The 15,757-nt window shown below is 53.9% G+C and overlaps 1 protein-coding gene across 1 annotated transcript in view; it reads right to left on the minus strand.

Annotated features, from left to right (window-relative positions):
• SMIM22 (small integral membrane protein 22) overlaps positions 1–15,757 on the minus strand; it is a 47,408-nt gene that overhangs the window by 10,838 nt on the left and 20,813 nt on the right. The window lies entirely within an intron of this gene.

Raw genomic sequence — 15,757 nt, forward strand, 5'->3', positions numbered from 1 at the left:
ACCCCCTGAGGCTCTCAGTGTTTCCTCCATCACCTCCCTCACTTGCTCACACTCAGTCTCTATGTTACCCCCTGAGGCTCTCAGTGTTTCCTCCATCACCTCCCTCACTTGCTCACACTCAGTCTCTATGTTACCCCCTGAGGTGCTCAGTGTTTCCTCCATCACCTCCCTCACTTGCTCACACTCAGTCTCTATGTTACCCCCTGAGGCTCTCAGTGTTTCCTCCATCACCACCCTCACTTGCTCACACTCAGTCCCTATGTTACCTCCTGAGGTGCTCAGTGTTTCCTCCATCACCACCCTCACTTGCTCACACTCAGTCTCTTTGTTATCCCCTGAGGCGCTCAGTGTTTCCTCCATCACCACCCTCACTTCCTCACACTCAGTCCCTATGTTACCCCCTGAGGCGCTCAGTGTTTCCTCCATCACCACCCTCACTTGCTCACACTCAGTCTCTATGTTACCCCCTGAGGCGCTCAGTGTTTCCTCCATCACCACCCTCACTTGCTCACACTCAGTCTCTATGTTATCCCCTGAGGCGCTCAGTGTTTCCTCCATCACCACCCTCACTTGCTCACACTCAGTCCCTGTTACCCCCTGAGGCGCTCAGTGTTTCCTCCATCACCACCCTCACTTGCTCACACTCAGTCTCTATGTTACCCCCTGAGGCGCTCAGTGTTTCCTCCATCACCTCCCTCACTTGCTCACACTCAGTCTCTATGTTATCCCCTGAGGCGCTCAGTGTTTCCTCCATCATCACCCTCACTTGCTCACACTCAGTCCCTGTTACCCCCTGAGGCGCTCAGTGTTTCCTCCATCACCACCCTCACTTGCTCACACTCAGTCTCTATGTTACCCCCTGAGGCGCTCAGTGTTTCCTCCATCACCACCCTCACTTGCTCACACTCAGTCTCTATGTTATCCCCTGAGGCGCTCAGTGTTTCCTCCATCACCACCCTCACTTGCTCACACTCAGTCTCTATGTTACCCCCTGAGGCGCTCAGTGTTTCCTCCATCACCACCCTCACTTGCTCACACTCAGTCCCTATGTTACCCCCTGAGGTGCTCAGTGTTTCCTCCATCACCACCCTCACTTGCTCACACTCAGTCTCTATGTTACCCCCTGAGGCGCTCAATGTTTCCTCCATCACCACCCTCACTAGCTCACACTCAGTCCCTATGATACCCCCTGAGGTGCTCAGTGTTTCCTCCATCACCACCCTCACTTGCTCACACTCAGTCTCTATGTTACCCCCTGAGGTGCTCAGTGTTTCCTCCATCACCACCCTCACTTGCTCACACTCAGTCCCTATGTTATCCCCTGAGGCGCTCAGTGTTTCCTCCATCACCACCCTCACTTGCTCACACTCAGTCCCTATGTTATCCCCTGAGGCGCTCAGTGTTTCCTCCATCACCTCCCTCACTTGCTCACACTCAGTCCCTATGTTATCCCCTGAGGCGCTCAGTGTTTCCTCCATCACCACCCTCACTTGCTCACACTCAGTCTCTATGTTACCCCCTGAGGTGCTCAGTGTTTCCTCCATCACCACCCTCACTTGCTCACACTCAGTCCCTATGTTATCCCCTGAAGCGCTCAATGTTTCCTCCATCATACCCTCACTTGCTCACACTCAGTCCCTATGTTACCCCCTGAGGCACTCAGTGTTTCCTCCATCACCTCCCTCACTTGCTCACACTCAGTCTCTATGTTACCCCCTGAGGCGCTCAGTGTTTCCTCCATCACCACCCTCACTTGCTCACACTCAGTCTCTATGTTATCCCCTGAGGCGCTCAGTATTTCCTCCATCACCACCCTCACTTGCTCACACTCAGTCCCTATGTTACCCCCTGAGGCACTCAGTGTTTCCTCCATCACCACCCTCACTTGCTCACACTCAGTCTCTATGTTACCCCCTGAGGCGCTCAGTGTTTCCTCCATCACCACCCTCACTTGCTCACACTCAGTCTCTATGTTATCCCCTGAGGCTCTCAGTGTTTCCTCCATCACCACCCTCACTTGCTCACACTCAGTCCCTATGTTACCCCCTGAGGCGCTCAGTGTTTCCTCCATCACCACCCTCACTTGCTCACACTCAGTCTCTATGTTACCCCCTGAGGCGCTCAGTGTTTCCTCCATCACCACCCTCACTTGCTCACACTCAGTCTCTATGTTACCCCCTGAGGCGCTCAGTGTTTCCTCCATCACCACCCTCACTTGCTCACACTCAGTCCCTATGTTACCCCCTGAGGTGCTCAGTGTTTCCTCCATCACCACCCTCACTTGCTCACACTCAGTCTCTATGTTACCCCCTGAGGCGCTCAGTGTTTCCTCCATCACCACACTCACTTGCTCACACTCAGTCTCTATGTTACCCCCTGAGGCGCTCAGTGTTTCCTCCATCACCACCCTCACTTGCTCACACTCAGTCTCTATGTTACCCCCTGAGGCGCTCAATGTTTCCTCCATCACCACCCTCACTTGCTCACACTCAGTCTCTATGTTACCCACTGAGGCGCTCAATGTTTCCTCCATCACCTCCCTCACTTGCTCACACTCAGTCCCTGTTACCCCCTGAGGTGCTCAGTGTTTCCTCCATCACCACCCTCACTTGCTCACACTCAGTCTCTATGTTACCCCCTGAGGCGCTCAGTGTTTCCTCCATCACCACCCTCACTTGCTCACACTCAGTCCCTATGTTACCCCCTGAGGTGCTCAGTGTTTCCTCCATCACCACCCTCACTTGCTCACACTCAGTCTCTATGTTACCCCCTGAGGCGCTCAATGTTTCCTCCATCACCACCCTCACTTGCTCACACTCAGTCCCTATGTTACCCCCTGAGGTGCTCAGTGTTTCCTCCATCACCACCCTCACTTGCTCACACTCAGTCTCTATGTTACCCCCTGAGGTGCTCAGTGTTTCCTCCATCACCACCCTCACTTGCTCACACTCAGTCCCTATGTTATCCCCTGAGGCGCTCAGTGTTTCCTCCATCACCTCCCTCACTTGCTCACACTCAGTCCCTATGTTATCCCCTGAGGCGCTCAGTGTTTCCTCCATCACCACCCTCACTTGCTCACACTCAGTCTCTATGTTACCCCCTGAGGTGCTCAGTGTTTCCTCCATCACCACCCTCACTTGCTCACACTCAGTCCCTATGTTATCCCCTGAGGCGCTCAATGTTTCCTCCATCATACCCTCACTTGCTCACACTCAGTCCCTATGTTACCCCCTGAGGAACTCAGTGTTTCCTCCATCACCTCCCTCACTTGCTCACACTCAGTCTCTATGTTACCCCCTGAGGCGCTCAGTGTTTCCTCCATCACCACCCTCACTTGCTCACACTCAGTCTCTATGTTATCCCCTGAGGCGCTCAGTATTTCCTCCATCACCACCCTCACTTGCTCAAACTCAGTCCCTATGTTACCCCCTGAGGCACTCAGTGTTTCCTCCATCACCACCCTCACTTGCTCACACTCAGTCTCTATGTTACCCCCTGAGGCGCTCAGTGTTTCCTCCATCACCACCCTCACTTGCTCACACTCAGTCTCTATGTTATCCCCTGAGGCTCTCAGTGTTTCCTCCATCACCACCCTCACTTGCTCACACTCAGTCCCTATGTTACCCCCTGAGGCGCTCAGTGTTTCCTCCATCACCACCCTCACTTGCTCACACTCAGTCTCTATGTTACCCCCTGAGGCGCTCAGTGTTTCCTCCATCACCACCTTCACTTGCTCACACTCAGTCTCTATGTTACCCCCTGAGGCGCTCAGTGTTTCCTCCATCACCACCCTCACTTGCTCACACTCAGTCCCTATGTTACCCCCTGAGGTGCTCAGTGTTTCCTCCATCACCACCCTCACTTGCTCACACTCAGTCTCTATGTTACCCCCTGAGGCGCTCAGTGTTTCCTCCATCACCACACTCACTTGCTCACACTCAGTCTCTATGTTACCCCCTGAGGCGCTCAGTGTTTCCTCCATCACCACCCTCACTTGCTCACACTCAGTCTCTATGTTACCCCCTGAGGCGCTCAATGTTTCCTCCATCACCACCCTCACTTGCTCACACTCAGTCTCTATGTTACCCTCTGAGGCGCTCAATGTTTCCTCCATCACCTCCCTCACTTGCTCACACTCAGTCCCTGTTACCCCCTGAGGTGCTCAGTGTTTCCTCCATCACCACCCTCACTTGCTCACACTCAGTCTCTATGTTACCCCCTGAGGCGCTCAGTGTTTCCTCCATCACCACCCTCACTTGCTCACACTCAGTCCCTATGTTACCCCCTGAGGTGCTCAGTGTTTCCTCCATCACCACCCTCACTTGCTCACACTCAGTCTCTATGTTACCCCCTGAGGCGCTCAATGTTTCCTCCATCACCACCCTCACTTGCTCACACTCAGTCCCTATGTTACCCCCTGAGGTGCTCAGTGTTTCCTCCATCACCACCCTCACTTGCTCACACTCAGTCTCTATGTTACCCCCTGAGGTGCTCAGTGTTTCCTCCATCACCACCCTCACTTGCTCACACTCAGTCCCTATGTTATCCCCTGAGGCGCTCAGTGTTTCCTCCATCACCACCCTCACTTGCTCACACTCAGTCCCTATGTTATCCCCTGAGGCGCTCAGTGTTTCCTCCATCACCTCCCTCACTTGCTCACACTCAGTCCCTATGTTATCCCCTGAGGCGCTCAGTGTTTCCTCCATCACCACCCTCACTTGCTCACACTCAGTCTCTATGTTACCCCCTGAGGTGCTCAGTGTTTCCTCCATCACCACCCTCACTTGCTCACACTCAGTCCCTATGTTATCCCCTGAGGCGCTCAATGTTTCCTCCATCATACCCTCACTTGCTCACACTCAGTCCCTATGTTACCCCCTGAGGCACTCAGTGTTTCCTCCATCACCTCCCTCACTTGCTCACACTCAGTCTCTATGTTACCCCCTGAGGCGCTCAGTGTTTCCTCCATCACCACCCTCACTTGCTCACACTCAGTCTCTATGTTATCCCCTGAGGCGCTCAGTATTTCCTCCATCACCACCCTCACTTGCTCACACTCAGTCCCTATGTTACCCCCTGAGGCACTCAGTGTTTCCTCCATCACCACCCTCACTTGCTCACACTCAGTCTCTATGTTACCCCCTGAGGCGCTCAGTGTTTCCTCCATCACCACCCTCACTTGCTCACACTCAGTCTCTATGTTATCCCCTGAGGCTCTCAGTGTTTCCTCCATCACCACCCTCACTTGCTCACACTCAGTCCCTATGTTACCCCCTGAGGCGCTCAGTGTTTCCTCCATCACCACCCTCACTTGCTCACACTCAGTCTCTATGTTACCCCCTGAGGCGCTCAGTGTTTCCTCCATCACCACCCTCACTTGCTCACACTCAGTCTCTATGTTACCCCCTGAGGCGCTCAGTGTTTCCTCCATCACCACCCTCACTTGCTCACACTCAGTCCCTATGTTACCCCCTGAGGTGCTCAGTGTTTCCTCCATCACCACCCTCACTTGCTCACACTCAGTCTCTATGTTACCCCCTGAGGCGCTCAGTGTTTCCTCCATCACCACACTCACTTGCTCACACTCAGTCTCTATGTTACCCCCTGAGGCGCTCAGTGTTTCCTCCATCACCACCCTCACTTGCTCACACTCAGTCTCTATGTTACCCCCTGAGGCGCTCAATGTTTCCTCCATCACCACCCTCACTTGCTCACACTCAGTCTCTATGTTACCCCCTGAGGCGCTCAATGTTTCCTCCATCACCTCCCTCACTTGCTCACACTCAGTCCCTGTTACCCCCTGAGGTGCTCAGTGTTTCCTCCATCACCACCCTCACTTGCTCACACTCAGTCCCTATGTTATCCCCTGAGGCGCTCAGTGTTTCCTCCATCACCACCCTCACTTGCTCACACTCAGTCCCTATGTTACCCCCTGAGGTGCTCAGTGTTTCCTCCATCACCACCCTCACTTGCTCACACTCAGTCTCTATGTTATCCCCTGAGGCGCTCAATGTTTCCTCCATCATACCCTCACTTGCTCACACTCAGTACCTATGTTACCCCCTGAGGCGCTCAGTGTTTCCTCCATCACCTCCCTCACTTTGCTCACACTCAGTCTTTATGTTACCCCCTGAGGCGCTCAGTGTTTCCTCCATCACCTCCCTCACTTGCTCACACTCAGCCCCTATGTTACCCCCTGAGGCGCTCAGTGTTTCCTCCATCACCTCCCTCACTTGCTCACACTCAGTCTCTATGTTATCCCATGAGGTGCTCAGTGTTTCCTCCATCACCTCCCTCACTTGCTCACACTCAGTCTCTATGTTACCCCCTGAGGCGCTCAGTGTTTTCTCCATCACCTCCCTCACTTGCTCACACTCAGTCTCTATGTTACCCCCTGAGGCACTCAGTGTTTCCTCCATCACCTCCCTAACTTGCTCACACTCAGTCTCTATGTTACCCCCTGAGACACTCAGTGTTTCCTCCATCACCTCCCTCACTTGCTCACACTCAGTCTCTATGTTATCCCCTGAGGCACTCAGTGTTTACTCCATCACCTCCCTCACTTGCTCACACTCAGTCTCTATGTTACCCCCTGAGACACTCAGTGTTTCCTCCATCACCTCCCTCACTTGCTCTCACTCAGTCTCTATGTTACCCCCTGAGGCGCTCAGTGTTTCCTCCATCACCACCCTCACTTGCTCACACTAAGTCTCTATGTTACCCCGTGAGGCGCTCAGTGTTTCCTCCATCACCACCCTCACATTCTCACACTCAGTCCCTATGTTACCCCGTGAGGCGCTCAGTGTTTCCTCCATCACCTCCCTCACTTGCTCACACTCAGTCCCTATGTTACCCCGTGAGGCGCTCAGTGTTTCCTCCATCACCTCCCTCACTTGCTCACACTCAGTCCCTATGTTACCCCGTGAGGCGCTCAGTGTTTCCTCCATCACCTCCCTCACTTGCTCACACTCAGTCCCTATGTTACCCCGTGAGGCGCTCAGTGTTTCCTCCATCACCTCCCTCACTTGCTCACACTCAGTCCCTATGTTACCCCGTGAGGCGCTCAGTGTTTCCTCCATCACCACCCTCAATTGCTCACACTCAGTCCCTATGTTACCCCGTGAGGCGCTCAGTGTTTCCTCCATCACCTCCCTCACTTGCTCACACTCAGTCCCTATGTTACCCCGTGAGGCGCTCAGTGTTTCCTCCATCACTTCCCTCACTTGCTCACACTCAGTCCCTATGTTACCCCCTGAGGTGCTCAGTGTTTCCTCCATCACCACCCTCACTTGCTCACACTCAGTCTCTATGTTACCCCCTGAGGCGCTCAGTGTTTCCTCCATCACCTCCCTCACTTGCTCACACTCAGTCTCTATGTTACCCCCTGAGGCTCTCAGTGTTTCCTCCATCACCACCCTCACTTGCTCACACTCAGTCTCTATGTTACCCCCTGAGGTGCTCAGTGTTTCCTCCATCACCACCCTCACTTGCTCACACTCAGTCTCTATGTTATCCCCTGAGGCGCTCAGTGTTTCCTCCATCACCACCCTCACTTGCTCACACTCAGTCTCTATGTTACCCCGTGAGGCTCTCAGTGTTTCCTCCATCACCATCCTCACTTGCTCACACTCAGTCTCTATGTTACCCCGTGAGGCGATCAGTGTTTCCTCCATCACCTCCCTCACTTGCTCACACTCAGTCCCTATGTTACCCCGTGAGGCTCTCAGTGTTTCCTCCATCACCACCCTCACTTGCTCACACTCAGTCTCTATGTTACCCCCTGAGGCGCTCAGTGTTTGCTCCATCAACACCCTCACTTGCTCACACTCAGTCTCTATGTTACCCCCTGAGGCTCTCAGTGTTTCCTCCATCACCACCCTCACTTGCTCACACTCAGTCTCTATGTTACCCCCTGAGGTGCTCAGTGTTTCCTCCATCACCACCCTCATTTGCTCACACTCAGTCTCTATGTTACCCCCTGAGACGCTCAGTGTTTCCTCCATCACCTCCCTCACTTGCTCACACTCAGTCTCTATGTTACCCCCTGAGGCTCTCAGTGTTTCCTCCATCACCACCCTCACTTGCTCACATTCAGTCTCTATGTTATCCCCTGTGGTGCTCAGTGGTTACTCCATCACCACCCTCACTTGCTCACACTCAGTCTCTATGTTATCCCCTGAGGCGCTCAGTGTTTCCTCCATCACCACCCTCACTTCCTCACACTCAGTCTCTATGTTACCCCGTGAGGCTCTCAGTGTTTCCTCCATCACCACCCTCACTTGCTCACACTCAGTCTCTATGTTACCCCGTGAGGCGCTCAGTGTTTCCTCCATCACCTCCCTCACTTGCTCACACTCAGTCCCTATGTTACCCCGTGAGGCGCTCAGTGTTTCCTCCATCACCTCCCTCACTTGCTCACACTCAGTCCCTATGTTACCCCGTGAGGCGCTCAGTGTTTCCTCCATCACCTCCCTCACTTGCTCACACTCAGTCCCTATGTTACCCCGTGAGGCGCTCAGTGTTTCCTCCATCACCTCCCTCACTTGCTCACACTCAGTCCCTATGTTACCCCGTGAGGCGCTCAGTGTTTCCTCCATCACCTCCCTCACTTGCTCACACTCAGTCCCTATGTTACCTCGTGAGGCGCTCAGTGTTTCCTCCATCACCTCCCTCACTTGCTCACACTCAGTCCCTATGTTACCCCCTGAGGTGCTCAGTGTTTCCTCCATCACCACCCTCACTTGCTCACACTCAGTCTCTATGTTATCCCCTGAGGCACTCAGTGTTTCCTCCATCACCTCCCTCACTTGCTCACACTCAGTCTCTATGTTACCCCCTGAGACACTCAGTGTTTCCTCCATCACCTCCCTCACTTGCTCTCACTCAGTCTCTATGTTACCCCCTGAGGCGCTCAGTGTTTCCTCCATCACCACCCTCACTTGCTCACACTAAGTCTCTATGTTACCCCGTGAGGCGCTCAGTGTTTCCTCCATCACCACCCTCACATTCTCACACTCATTCCCTATGTTACCCCGTGAGGCGCTCAGTGTTTCCTCCATCACCTCCCTCACTTGCTCACACTCAGTCCCTATGTTACCCCGTGAGGCGCTCAGTGTTTCCTCCATCACCTCCCTCACTTGCTCACACTCAGTCCCTATGTTACCCCGTGAGGCGCTCAGTTTTTCCTCCATCACCTCCCTCACTTGCTCTCACTCAGTCCCTATGTTACCCCGTGAGGCGCTCAGTGTTTCCTCCATCACCTCCCTCACTTGCTCACACTCAGTCCCTATGTTACCCCGTGAGGCGCTCAGTGTTTCCTCCATCACCACCCTCACTTGCTCACACTCAGTCCCTATGTTACCCCGTGAGGCGCTCAGTGTTTCCTCCATCACCTCCCTCACTTGCTCACACTCAGTCCCTATGTTACCCCGTGAGGCGCTCAGTGTTTCCTCCATCACCTCCCTCACTTGCTCACACTCAGTCCCTATGTTACCCCCTGAGGTGCTCAGTGTTTCCTCCATCACCACCCTCACTTGCTCACACTCAGTCTCTATGTTACCCCCTGAGGCGCTCAGTGTTTCCTCCATCACCTCCCTCACTTGCTCACACTCAGTCTCTATGTTACCCCCTGAGGCTCTCAGTGTTTCCTCCATCACCACCCTCACTTGCTCACACTCAGTCTCTATGTTACCCCCTGAGGCGCTCAGTGTTTGCTCCATCAACACCCTCACTTGCTCACACTCAGTCTCTATGTTACCCCCTGAGGCTCTCAGTGTTTCCTCCATCACCACCCTCACTTGCTCACACTCAGTCTCTATGTTACCCCCTGAGGTGCTCAGTGTTTCCTCCATCACCACCCTCATTTGCTCACACTCAGTCTCTATGTTACCCCCTGAGACGCTCAGTGTTTCCTCCATCACCTCCCTCACTTGCTCACACTCAGTCTCTATGTTACCCCCTGAGGCTCTCAGTGTTTCCTCCATCACCACCCTCACTTGCTCACACTCAGTCTCTATGTTACCCCCTGTGGTGCTCAGTGGTTACTCCATCACCACCCTCACTTGCTCACACTCAGTCTCTATGTTATCCCCTGAGGCGCTCAGTGTTTCCTCCATCACCACCCTCACTTCCTCACACTCAGTCTCTATGTTACCCCGTGAGGCTCTAAGTGTTTCCTCCATCACCACCCTCACTTGCTCACACTCAGTCTCTATGTTACCCCGTGAGGCGCTCAGTGTTTCCTCCATCACCTCCCTCACTTGCTCACACTCAGTCCCTATGTTACCCCGTGAGGCGCTCAGTGTTTCCTCCATCACCTCCCTCACTTGCTCACACTCAGTCCCTATGTTACCCCGTGAGGCGCTCAGTGTTTCCTCCATCACCTCCCTCACTTGCTCACACTCAGTCCCTATGTTACCCCGTGAGGCGCTCAGTGTTTCCTCCATCACCTCCCTCACTTGCTCACACTCAGTCCCTATGTTACCCCGTGAGGCGCTCAGTGTTTCCTCCATCACCACCCTCACTTGCTCACACTCAGTCCCTATGTTACCCCGTGAGGCGCTCAGTGTTTCCTCCATCACCACCCTCACTTGCTCACACTCAGTCCCTATGTTACCCCGTGAGGCGCTCAGTGTTTCCTCCATCACCTCCCTCACTTGCTCACACTCAGTCCCTATGTTACCCCGTGAGGCGCTCAGTGTTTCCTCCATCACCTCCCTCACTTGCTCACACTCAGTCCCTATGTTACCCCCTGAGGTGCTCAGTGTTTCCTCCATCACCACCCTCACTTGCTCACACTCAGTCTCTATGTTACCCCCTGAGGCGCTCAGTGTTTCCTCCATCACCTCCCTCACTTGCTCACACTCAGTCTCTATGTTACCCCCTGAGGCTCTCAGTGTTTCCTCCATCACCACCCTCACTTGCTCACACTCAGTCTCTATGTTACCCCCTGAGGCGCTCAGTGTTTGCTCCATCAACACCCTCACTTGCTCACACTCAGTCTCTATGTTACCCCCTGAGGCTCTCAGTGTTTCCTCCATCACCACCCTCACTTGCTCACACTCAGTCTCTATGTTACCCCCTGAGGTGCTCAGTGTTTCCTCCATCACCACCCTCATTTGCTCACACTCAGTCTCTATGTTACCCCCTGAGACGCTCAGTGTTTCCTCCATCACCTCCCTCACTTGCTCACACTCAGTCTCTATGTTACCCCCTGAGGCTCTCAGTGTTTCCTCCATCACCACCCTCACTTGCTCACACTCAGTCTCTATGTTACCCCCTGTGGTGCTCAGTGGTTACTCCATCACCACCCTCACTTGCTCACACTCAGTCTCTATGTTATCCCCTGAGGCGCTCAGTGTTTCCTCCATCACCACCCTCACTTCCTCACACTCAGTCTCTATGTTACCCCGTGAGGCTCTCAGTGTTTCCTCCATCACCACCCTCACTTGCTCACACTCAGTCTCTATGTTACCCCGTGAGGCGCTCAGTGTTTCCTCCATCACCTCCCTCACTTGCTCACACTCAGTCCCTATGTTACCCCGTGAGGCGCTCAGTGTTTCCTCCATCACCTCCCTCACTTGCTCACACTCAGTCCCTATGTTACCCCGTGAGGCGCTCAGTGTTTCCTCCATCACCTCCCTCACTTGCTCACACTCAGTCCCTATGTTACCCCGTGAGGCGCTCAGTGTTTCCTCCATCACCTCCCTCACTTGCTCACACTCAGTCCCTATGTTACCCCGTGAGGCGCTCAGTGTTTCCTCCATCACCTCCCTCACTTGCTCACACTCAGTCCCTATGTTACCTCGTGAGGCGCTCAGTGTTTCCTCCATCACCTCCCTCACTTGCTCACACTCAGTCCCTATGTTACCCCCTGAGGTGCTCAGTGTTTCCTCCATCACCACCCTCACTTGCTCACACTCAGTCTCTATGTTATCCCCTGAGGCACTCAGTGTTTCCTCCATCACCTCCCTCACTTGCTCACACTCAGTCTCTATGTTACCCCCTGAGACACTCAGTGTTTCCTCCATCACCTCCCTCACTTGCTCTCACTCAGTCTCTATGTTACCCCCTGAGGCGCTCAGTGTTTCCTCCATCACCACCCTCACTTGCTCACACTAAGTCTCTATGTTACCCCGTGAGGCGCTCAGTGTTTCCTCCATCACCACCCTCACATTCTCACACTCATTCCCTATGTTACCCCGTGAGGCGCTCAGTGTTTCCTCCATCACCTCCCTCACTTGCTCACACTCAGTCCCTATGTTACCCCGTGAGGCGCTCAGTGTTTCCTCCATCACCTCCCTCACTTGCTCACACTCAGTCCCTATGTTACCCCGTGAGGCGCTCAGTTTTTCCTCCATCACCTCCCTCACTTGCTCTCACTCAGTCCCTATGTTACCCCGTGAGGCGCTCAGTGTTTCCTCCATCACCTCCCTCACTTGCTCACACTCAGTCCCTATGTTACCCCGTGAGGCGCTCAGTGTTTCCTCCATCACCACCCTCACTTGCTCACACTCAGTCCCTATGTTACCCCGTGAGGCGCTCAGTGTTTCCTCCATCACCTCCCTCACTTGCTCACACTCAGTCCCTATGTTACCCCGTGAGGCGCTCAGTGTTTCCTCCATCACCTCCCTCACTTGCTCACACTCAGTCCCTATGTTACCCCCTGAGGTGCTCAGTGTTTCCTCCATCACCACCCTCACTTGCTCACACTCAGTCTCTATGTTACCCCCTGAGGCGCTCAGTGTTTCCTCCATCACCTCCCTCACTTGCTCACACTCAGTCTCTATGTTACCCCCTGAGGCTCTCAGTGTTTCCTCCATCACCACCCTCACTTGCTCACACTCAGTCTCTATGTTACCCCCTGAGGTGCTCAGTGTTTCCTCCATCACCACCCTCACTTGCTCACACTCAGTCTCTATGTTATCCCCTGAGGCGCTCAGTGTTTCCTCCATCACCACCCTCACTTGCTCACACTCAGTCTCTTTGTTACCCCGTGAGGCTCTCAGTGTTTCCTCCATCACCACCCTCACTTGCTCACACTCAGTCTCTATGTTACCCCGTGAGGCGCTCAGTGTTTCCTCCATCACCTCCCTCACTTGCTCACACTCAGTCCCTATGTTACCCCGTGAGGCTCTCAGTGTTTCCTCCATCACCACCCTCACTTGCTCACACTCAGTCTCTATGTTACCCCCTGAGGCGCTCAGTGTTTGCTCCATCACCACCCTCACTTGCTCACACTCAGTCTCTATGTTACCCCCTGAGGCTCTCAGTGTTTCCTCCATCACCACCCTCACTTGCTCACACTCAGTCTCTATGTTACCCCCTGAGGTGCTCAGTGTTTCCTCCATCACCACCCTCACTTGCTCACACTCAGTCTCTATGTTACCCCCTGAGACGCTCAGTGTTTCCTCCATCATCTCCCTCACTTGCTCACACTCAGTCTCTATGTTACCCCCTGAGGCTCTCAGTGTTTCCTCCATCACCACCCTCACTTGCTCACACTCAGTCTCTATGTTACCCCCTGAGGTGCTCAGTGGTTCCTCCATCACCACCCTCACTTGCTCACACTCAGTCTCTATGTTATCCCCTGAGGCGCTCAGTGTTTCCTCCATCACCACCCTCACTTCCTCACACTCAGTCTCTATGTTACCCCGTGAGGCTCTCAGTGTTTCCTCCATCACCACCCTCACTTGCTCACACTCAGTCTCTATGTTACCCCGTGAGGCGCTCAGTGTTTCCTCCATCACCTCCCTCACTTGCTCACACTCAGTCCCTATGTTACCCCGTGAGGCGCTCAGTGTTTCCTCCATCACCTCCCTCACTTGCTCACACTCAGTCCCTATGTTACCCCGTGAGGCGCTCAGTGTTTCCTCCATCACCTCCCTCACTTGCTCACACTCAGTCCCTATGTTACCCCGTGAAGCTCTCAGTGTTTCCTCCATCACCTCCCTCACTTGCTCACACTCAGTCCCTATGTTACCCCCTGAGGTGCTCAGTGTTTCCTCCATCACCACCCTCACTTTCTCACACTCAGTCTCTATGTTACCCCCTGAGGCGCTCAGTGTTTCCTCCATCACCACACTCACTTGCTCACACTCAGTCTCTATGTTACCCCCTGAGGCGCTCAGTGTTTCCTCCATCACCACCCTCACTTGCTCACACTCAGTCTCTATGTTACCCCCTGAGGCGCTCAATGTTTCCTCCATCACCACCCTCACTTGCTCACACTCAGTCTCTATGTTACCCCCTGAGGCGCTCAATGTTTCCTCCATCACCTCCCTCACTTGCTCACACTCAGTCCCTGTTACCCCCTGAGGTGCTCAGTGTTTCCTCCATCACCACCCTCACTTGCTCACACTCAGTCTCTATGTTACCCCCTGAGGTGCTCAGTGTTTCCTCCATCATCTCCCTCACTTGCTCACACTCAGTCCCTATGTTATCCCCTGAGGTGCTCAGTGTTTCCTCCATCACCTCCCTCACTTGCTCACACTCAGTCGCTATGTTATCCCCTGAGGCGCTCAGTGTTTCCTCCATCACCACCCTCACTTGCTCACACTCAGTCCCTATGTTACCCCCTGAGGTGCTCAGTGTTTCCTCCATCACCACCCTCACTTGCTCACACTCAGTCCCTATGTTATCCCCTGAGGCGCTCAATGTTTCCTCCATCATACCCTCACTTGCTCACACTCAGTACCTATGTTACCCCCTGAGGCGCTCAGTGTTTCCTCCATCACCTCCCTCACTTTGCTCACACTCAGTCTTTATGTTACCCCCTGAGGCGCTCAGTGTTTCCTCCATCACCTCCCTCACTTGCTCACACTCAGCCCCTATGTTACCCCCTGAGGCGCTCAGTGTTTCCTCCATCACCTCCCTCACTTGCTCACACTCAGTCTCTATGTTATCCCCTGAGGTGCTCAGTGTTTCCCCATCACCTCCCTCACTTGCTCACACTCAGTCTCTATGTTACCCCCTGAGGCGCTCAGTGTTTTCTCCATCACCTCCCTCACTTGCTCACACTCAGTCTCTATGTTACCCCCTGAGGCACTCAGTGTTTCCTCCATCACCTCCCTCACTTGCTCACACTCAGTCTCTATGTTACCCCCTGAGACACTCAGTGTTTCCTCCATCACCTCCCTCACTTGCTCACACTCAGTATCTATGTTATCCCCTGAAGCACTCAGTGTTTCCTCCATCACCTCCCTCACTTGCTCACACTCAGTCTCTATGTTACCCCCTGAGACACTCAGTGTTTCCTCCATCACCTCCCTCACTTGCTCTCACTCAGTCTCTATGTTACCCCCTGAGGCGCTCAGTGTTTCCTCCATCACCACCCTCACTTGCTCACACTAAGTCTCTATGTTACCCCGTGAGGCGCTCAGTGTTTCCTCCATTACCACCCTCACATTCTCACACTCAGTCCCTATGTTACCCCGTGAGGCGCTCAGTGTTTCCTCCATCACCTCCCTCACTTGCTCACACTCAGTCCCTATGTTACCCCGTGAGGCGCTCAGTGTTTCCTCCATCACCTCCCTCACTTGCTCACACTCAGTCCCTATGTTACCCCGTGAGGCGCTCAGTGTTTCCTCCATCACCACCCTCACTTGCTCACACTCAGTCCCTATGTTACCCCGTGAGGCGCTCAGTGTTTCCTCCATCACCTCCCTCACTTGCTCACACTCAGTCCCTATGTTACCCCGTGAGGCGCTCAGTGTTTCCTCCATCACCTTCCTCACTTGCTCACACTCAGTCCCTATGT

The sequence above is a fragment of the Dendrobates tinctorius genome, unplaced genomic scaffold (assembly GCF_039654945.1).
Source record: "Dendrobates tinctorius isolate UK_male_01 unplaced genomic scaffold, ASM3965494v1 ptg000257l, whole genome shotgun sequence".
Taxonomy (NCBI): domain Eukaryota; kingdom Metazoa; phylum Chordata; class Amphibia; order Anura; family Dendrobatidae; genus Dendrobates; species Dendrobates tinctorius.